This window comes from Phasianus colchicus, chromosome 1 (genome assembly GCF_987193195.1).
Source record: "Phasianus colchicus chromosome 1, bPhaCol1.hap1.1, whole genome shotgun sequence".
Lineage (NCBI taxonomy): Eukaryota > Metazoa > Chordata > Aves > Galliformes > Phasianidae > Phasianus > Phasianus colchicus.
The window spans coordinates 19,061,832-19,070,192 of NC_143436.1; the positions used below are offsets into that span (position 1 = coordinate 19,061,832).

Here is an 8,361-nt window from a genome sequence, read left to right on the forward strand (position 1 = left end):
TCATTCCGTTATATACCCTGAACTAGATGCAGGTAATGCTCTCCTGTCACGCATTCACTGGTCGAGCATCTCAGGCTCACAGTCTCCCCAGCACTGTTGCTATGATACATTTCCATAGAAGGTCCATTACTAACCTGTTACTTTTAGGTATGTTTTGTACTCTATGGAGATAGGAGGGCAATGTTTCCAAGAGTAAGCATGTTTCTTCTCTTCCGTACTAGGCTCTCCCTACCCTATATTTTTACCTTATTTTGTGCCTGTAATATTCTATCCAAGTCATGGGATAAATGATTCTTGGAGATACTTGTTTCTCAGTGAAAATCTTGCTAAGAAATAAACTCAGGTAAATTGTACATAAATAAAGTTACATTAAAGCTATCTAGCTCAAAAAGACATTAGAGGCTATTGAGAGGCTAGTAGTAATTACTGAAGCATGAAGTAAAGCTTTAGTAGGAGATATTATTTCATTTTTTTTATATGTTGAAACATTGCTTTCATGTGAAAAAACAATTCCCACTGTCTTTTTTTCTCACTGTTTTATGCATCTTCCATATATCTGCAAGTTTATATTCAAGAATCTTCTCCATGATTTTTTTTGCAATATTAGATTCAGAGCAGGTGTGGTCAAAAAGGAAATTTTTCTCTTCTTTCTGACATTTCTTTCTGAAAAGACAGTAGTTTCTGTTGCTGTTTTATTATATTGCATTATATTTATACTACAGTTCTGATGATGATTCTTCTAAGGCTAGAAAATGTCTAATTAGAAGAGATCTAAAATGTCATTTCAACTATAGAAGTATGTTAAAATGAAGGACACTTTCTTTTGTCCTGTGCATGAAGCTCCATATGAATCATCTTCCACTTAGAGCTTTTTTTCTAGTATGGTATCATTGTTTTGATCATGAAGGATCACTTTGCTCCATTAAAATGCACAAGAAAATTTTGCTTTGACCCTGATCTCCTTCACAGTAACAAGAAATCTTCTCTTGTAACCTTTTACTTCACAGCTTATTCTTGAGTCTTGGTGTTCATGCCATTTTTTCTTGTATGCTAAAAAATTTCCATTTATATAAAATTACATGTCTCTGAAAGTGTGCATATTTTCTTTAATTACATAAGAATGAATTGACACATCTATGCAGGTTAATAAGGTTTCTTATCATGTGCTAACATGACATACAAGAACTTTTGAGAAAATTTATTCTATATCCTTACATTTTTAAACACAAATCAAGTTAAAATGGATTGTGGTAATTACCTCAGCAGAAGCTGCTCAGGTTATTCTAGGTAAGAAGCATGCAGTTCATATCCAACTAACAATATCAATTTCTCCTTTACCAGCTGTATTCAAATATACTAATAAACAACATTTGTTCTTGTCATCTCTGAAGTTCTATTTTTTATTTGTTTTATTTGTTGTTTTCTGGCAAATGTTCCTGCAGAATTTACCCTTTTCATGTCTAGCCGGCATTAAGGGCTATGTTCTTGTATAGAATACTTCATTTCTCCAATAACTTGGAGACAGACAGAAAATTTGACTGAAAATAAAATTATTTTTGGAGCTACATTTCATTGCTTTAATCTTGCTTAAATAAATGTTTGCTTTGTTGCAGGTTTGAACATCCTGATATTTTTTTTGCTGGATGTAGCAGTGATCCTCTTAGTCTATGCATGGCTACCTTTTTATTATTTTTTTTTTTTTCAGCTGAAAGCACTACTGTATTTTTTTAGACACTACACTAAATATGAATTATTTCAATATATTCGGATTTGACTCTGCTACCTTTGATTTCTGTTTCTCTTGGAAAACAGGAAGCTTTGAACTATGGCTCTGTTGTGGTGATAGAGCACTGGCAGAACTGACAAGTGCTTTATACATGAACATGCTACGAGGACAACCTTTCGAAAAGGTAGATCTAAGATCACCACCAAACATCGATGTTTGTTTTAATATTTAGTCCCCTTCTGAATGTGAACTGGCTTAAAAGAAATTTATATTAGCTATGCACAGTGACTCAACCAGAGCAGCACCTTTTACTTGGATCTTTGTCACTTGAGGCAGACAATTATTCATTGTGTTAGAAAGCCTACTTCTGCAGCTGAGATAAAGATAACGTATCTTAAATTTCCTACTTGAGGTACATGAGAGGTGCAAACCTGGATCTTCTATATCAGGGTGAATTTTTACATCAAAATGTATTCTCTCCACTTTAATTAAGGAATATATATTGGTAATAGTAATACACTATCCAAAATAGATTTTGAAACACCTGGTAGTTATGTTGTTTTATTTCCAGTGACTATAAAAAAATACAAGAGTGACTAACTTTAATTTACAAGAATTTGTTGAATGACCAGTGTAAAGCTTCTCTACGAGGACATTAAAGGCAAGTGACTTTAAATATATATATTTGTATATGGCGAGATTTCTACTTTTCTTTCAAAGAAATGAACTTCACACTGTGGAATAGAACTACTGGAAAAATATTTGATTTAGTTTTTAATATGTGTATTTAAAGAGAGAGTTAAATCATACATTAGCAACACTATTAATTACAAGACTAGTGTGGTGTGCAATGAGGAACTGGAGTGATTTTGGTCTCTCAAATGGAAGATTTCTCTCTCAAAATTTTCAGGCTCCTTTTATGCCCATTTATCTGAATTTCAGCCTTCTACAGCTCTTTCAGTTGAATGTTAACTATGATATCCCTGTTATCACCAGCTATTTCAATTCTAATTTCACTGTGATATTTCTTTTTGTATATTTATACCTAAAGATTTGCTTTACAGTTGAAAAATATGTTTTGGTGTTTGAATATAATGTTGGAAAAAGGTCAATAGACTCAAAAGTGCAGTCTAAATAGAAAAAAAAAAAAAAACCCTTCAACAGTAATCATAAGGTGAAATGAGAGAGATTAAAGTCATCAAAGAAGTTTCAAAAAGTATACGCAAAGTATACAATTCTGATTCATTTGTGACAGTGAAAAGTTTATAGATCTGATAGATATTTTACTGAAAATTGATAAATGTGAAAAGTAACTTTGGAACTGAAATTTGTGGTAGAGTGGGACATAATGATCAGTTATGTCAGTGTACCCCTCCTGTACAATTGAATCTAATGATTTTGCCCATTGCAAAGACAAATTTTAAAATATGTGCTGATTTTTCCAAATTTTTATGTATTTTCTACATTTATCATACACATTATCCGCACCGTGAAAGTAAAAGTAGAATGTAGTGAAAGTAGTGATAATGTATTTTAAAACTTACCAGCTTTACTTGGAAAAAATGTTCCTAATATTTTTGTTGAACAATTTCACTGCCATCTGAATATCATATTCTTGTATTGTACCAGTTAGCAAAAAATTTTCAGAAGTTATGAGTGGCAGTACCTCACATTAAAATTCACTGTAAAATTTTCAGGACCGTTTCCCTTTAGAAGAACTTTGAGATTTCCTGCACCCAAAATTCATCTGTGCCTCAATACATCAATTTCTCTAATACAGAAATTATCCACCTGGTATAAACTACTATTCCTGCCATAATTGTTAAATCATTGACATGTGCCTCCACCGGATGCTAGCATGACCCCTGTACTCATTAATGGGCTTTTGCAGATGATTTAGCTAACAGTTTCATTGCATATCTAAAATTTTTACAGAAGGTAACATTTATGTTATAATAACCTTTGTAGCCCTCTGACAGCTCCTCCAACCTGGAGTGATGAACAAGCTTTCATATTTTCAGATGAATGACTACACCTTTCCAGGAGAATAACACCAGCTTAAGTAGACTTTTAATTAAGTTCCACACTAGGTGTCAGATAATACATTAGAAAAAAGGCCATTAAGTGTGTGGAGGAGGAGTAGGCCTCATAACATAAAAAAGAAGAAAAACTACATTGTTTTTTTTTTTACTTGCACAGCAGTCAAATTCTGATCACAAAATGTAGCAGTCCTGTGAAAGATCTTCTTTCTCTTCATAGTGTTAATGAGCTTCTCATCAACACCAAATGATTCTTCCCAATACATTGTTTCAGATTTCCTCATTTTTTTTTTCCCAGTCTTCCTCTTTTAATATAAAACAATATTTTGAATTCTATTTTTTCCATGACAGCATCTCATGCTCCTAAGTCACTGCGATTCATGCTCTAGTACTATCTGCCCTACTTTTATATTTGAATTGCTGGTTTTGCTGAAGCATTGTAAAGCATAACTAAAATATGTGCTACCACTCAAATGGAAGTTATGGGACAAATATAAAATTTATTGAATTAATTTCTTAGCATTATGAGTGAGGAAATCATTTGTAGGTCATAAATTGTTCCTCTTGGCCCTAAACTCTATGAAAATATAAGAGTGACACAGAATTTCATCCAAATATGGGATTAAGTTTCCACATGAAAGTTAAAATGACTCTGTTAATATGCACACAGACTACAGATCAGATTTTCAAAAGAACTTATCGTTTGCTTCAGTAATTCAGAATTAATTCAGTAATTCTCTAACTAATTACCTTCACATTGGGAATCTACAAATTCAAGAAAGCCCCTATGCTATTTTATTTCTACTGTTAAAATCCTAGTTGGTATTTTCTGACAAAAACATGGGGAAATTGACAGTGCTGTTAACTGCTGGGGCTTCTGCAGTACTCATAGTGCTGAGACTTAGAGAACTACGCTGTGTCTGCCTATGCTTCTTATCCATCACTGAGCAGATAAGTCTTCCTGTGCTTTTGTATATCTTGTTATTGTTTATTTTGTTTTGTTTGTTTTAAATGTTTAGAAAAATAGTTTTCATTGGGATGATCTGTGGAGGAATATGTGAGTCTTTTGAGAGAAAGACAAACAAGTACGGAAACACAGATTCTTTCCTTGTTTTTAGCGAACACATTTTGTAGAAATCAAGTCTGCTAGAAAGAGTATCGTAGAAAAAAGCTTTTGAGCATCCAATTCTCTAAAAATATTTTTGTTCATTTCTTTATAATTTTCACAAAGCTCAGAACTTAAAAGCATTAATTTCACTTTCCTTTCTCCTATATTCATTCATCTAATACATCTGATGTTCTTTTTTGCTGTGTCACAGACTTTGAACACTCTTTTTTAATGCCTCTAGTAAGCTTCTTCTGCTCACTCTTTTCCTGATACTCTCCACCTACATATTCTTCCAAAACAGAAATCTGCAACACTAAACAGAATGTGCAAGCAGGAGGTCATGTCAGGGCTTTAAGTGGACCTGGAGGCTTTGTAACACCTTCCCTTTTTCCCTGGCCTTGCCTATCTTCAAGGTCAGCTCTGATTTTTCTCAGCTGTGTAACCTATGATTTGAGAGCTGTGAGAAGTTGTGGGACCTGTTATTGGGGATTTTGTATTCTTTGCTTGGGATCTATGTTTAAGGTCAGGGCCTTGTTCTAGCCCATCTCATGTACCTCTGACTGACACTGCAGTTCCTGTCCCTGACCTGGCCTCACTGACTGGGCCTCTTGGCCCAATCTCAGACCTTCATTGTCATTATGATCATGGATGGCAATACACTGATTCTCTTGCAGGGTACCTTGGGACAATGCCCCTTGTTAGAGGAGTCACTGCTCAAACTGCCTTATCACTTCTGACTTCTATGCTTGCTTCTCTCTGACATAATATGCCCTGTGACACCACATTATGAAATGCAATGACTAAGGTAATACTTTATACATAATACTCTAAAAAGTACTCTAAATACAGTTAGTCACTGTTTCTGAAATTTAGAAGGTGGCTGCAGATAAGGTTTAATCTTTACTAAAGGGAATTCGTGATATGAGCCTAATCCTTGAAGTATAAACTTCATAGACGCACAATGTGGTACTTTCTTAATAGCAGTGATTTCTGTTATTTCTTTCTAAAGTAGCTTTGTCTGGGGAAAAATATATCCATACTTTTTTTCAGTCTAATTTTGGACAGTTAATCTTTTCTACTTTTTCAGCTAGATGTTTACTCAACCAACAACGTGTTGAACTTGTTGAGAATCAGGGGAAAGGAACCTAAACTACAATAGAGATGATGCACTGTGGATGTTAATGTGAAACATTGCTAGACTTGAAACCAGAAAGTAAATGTGTGAGATGGTGCAGAGAAAGGTCTTCTGACACCTGACAACTGGAAACAGTTGTGCCCTCAGGCACTGGTGCTGTTAAGTACACAAGGTTGTTGCTTTGTTGTATTCTCGCAGTGCCTTAAAAAGATTTCAGATGAAAACAGCCAGGATCAAATGCAAAATCACCAGGTCCAATAGTGATATTTATCTGCTATAACTATTAAAGCATTAGCATATGGAACATTTATCCTTAAATGAACATATTGTAATTGTGATTCAGAGTAGTAATATATATGTTTAGTAACCAATTATACAGAGATTATATGTAAATTACAGAAACTTTCCTAGAGGCAGCAGTTGCAAGAATGAAAGACAGTATTTAGCCTCTGGGATCAGAAATGGATAAACTGAGCAAAGATACAAAAGCAGATGACAGATCTTTAGGATCTTAGAAAGTAGCTGCTTCAGGCTTAGACCCTCTTGTATATTTAATATGTAAAATTGACAACTACAATAGTGGAAATCCTTCCTTCCTTCCTTCCTCCCTTCCTTCCTTCCTCCCTTCCTTCCTTCCTTCCTTCCTCCCTTCCTTCCTTCCTTCCTCCCTTCCTTCCCTCCCTCCCTTCCTCCTTCCCTCCCTTTCTTCCTTCCCTCCCTCCCTCCCCCCCTCCTTTCCTCCCGCCCTTCCTTCCTCCCTTCCTCCCTTCCTCCCTCCTTTCCTTTCCTTCCTTCCCTCCCTTCCTTCCCTCCTTCCCTCTTTCTCTCTGTCATGGTTTTGTGATTTTTAGTTTTCGGTATTCCACATCATAACATCATGTGGAGCTCTGGGTACCTGCCTGGAAGAGAAGAAGAACTACATTCCCCAGGGGACTTAGCGGTCACAGAGAGTCTCGAGATATAACTCCTGGCAAAGTCACCTGATGCGCTCTTCTTCGCCTGCTTTTCGTCTGCTTTCCTCCCTTTTCTCCCTGCTGCTTAACTGGACTGCGCATCTCACCTCAGTGTTGTGGTGAGGCCTATCCACCTTTCAGACTTCTCTCTCTCATTATATTTGATTTATTAGCTTCAATTTTAATTATATTGTATTATAGTGTGTTATATTGCATTTTGATAATATATTTAGTAAATTAGTTTGTTTCTCCTCAGATCATTGCCGCTGTTTTTAATTATTTTGGGGTCCCTTGTTCCCTTTTTTTCCGGAGGCGCGGATTTTGCAAAATCCCCCTACCCCACTAGTCACGGAACCAGGCCGAACCAGCCTGTAAACCGTTGACACTCTCTCTCTCTTTCTCTCTTTCTCTCTTTCCTTCTCTCTTTCTCTCTTTCCTTCTCTCTTTCTTTCTTTCCTTCTTTCTTTCTTTCCTTCTTTCTTTCTTTCTTTCTTTCTTTCTTTCTTTCTTTCTTTCTTTCTTTCTTTCTTTCTTTCTTTCTCTCCATCTTTCATTCTTTTTTTCTTTTTTTTTTTCCTTTTTTTTTTTCCTTCTCTATAGGTCATTATACAATAGAATAAAAATATAAGCAATTCTTCAGCTTTTAGGAAAACAACTTTCTTCACCCACGTTCTCATTTTTTCATTCCTATTCCTCTTGGACGTGGTCTAAAAGACATACAGTTACAGTCTAACAACCATATTTTTTATTAAGGAAAGTGTTCATCATTAAGATTTGCCTTTATAGATTGACAGTTATAAATATATAAAGATCTTATTCATGCTGATACAATTAAAGCAGGTGAACCTAATGCTGTTTGGCAATATTCAGTGCTCAAGGGGAAAAAAGAAATGCTAACATTTTAAGCTGGATCTCCACTAGGAGCTTGGCTAATGTAAGTATTGTCAATAGCTTATGTACTTCAGATTGAATTTTTGAGTAAATTAATTGAAGTGCTACATGATTAGCTTTCTCTTCCTTCCTTCTGCTCAAAAGGCCTGGCAGGACTCTATTGTTGCACAGGATGAGCAAAAACATTGATGGGCCTCAGCATGAGGAAACGAAGACTGTGCTCCAGCAAACAACATTGGTAAGGCATGACAAGCGTCTTGGACTCTACTCATTTAGAGTAACGGTGTCTGAAGCAAGTTTAGTGACCTGAAACTTCTTTAAGTAAGATAAACTTTCTTCCTGTAAGATAAGTGGTAAAGAGAAAGGATATAAAACATGTTCCTTAAGTAGAACCCATTAGTGGAGATCAAGATATAAATTCTGTTGGGCCGCCAAATATTTTGAAACCTGAGCTCAATAAGAAACTCACACCGACGTAAGGAGCTGTAGCAGATATCTGCTGTATGCCT

General features: G+C 35.4%; 1 long non-coding RNA gene across 1 annotated transcript; it reads left to right on the plus strand.

The window, feature by feature from the left end:
- Window positions 1-1,823: 1,823 nt before the first annotated feature.
- On the plus strand, window positions 1,824-7,090 carry LOC149919430 (uncharacterized). Its single transcript, XR_016463572.1, has 3 exons — window positions 1,824-1,910; window positions 5,548-5,678; window positions 6,860-7,090. It is a non-coding gene; the product is annotated as an uncharacterized LOC149919430 (long non-coding RNA).
- The last annotated feature ends 1,271 nt before the right edge of the window (window positions 7,091-8,361 follow it).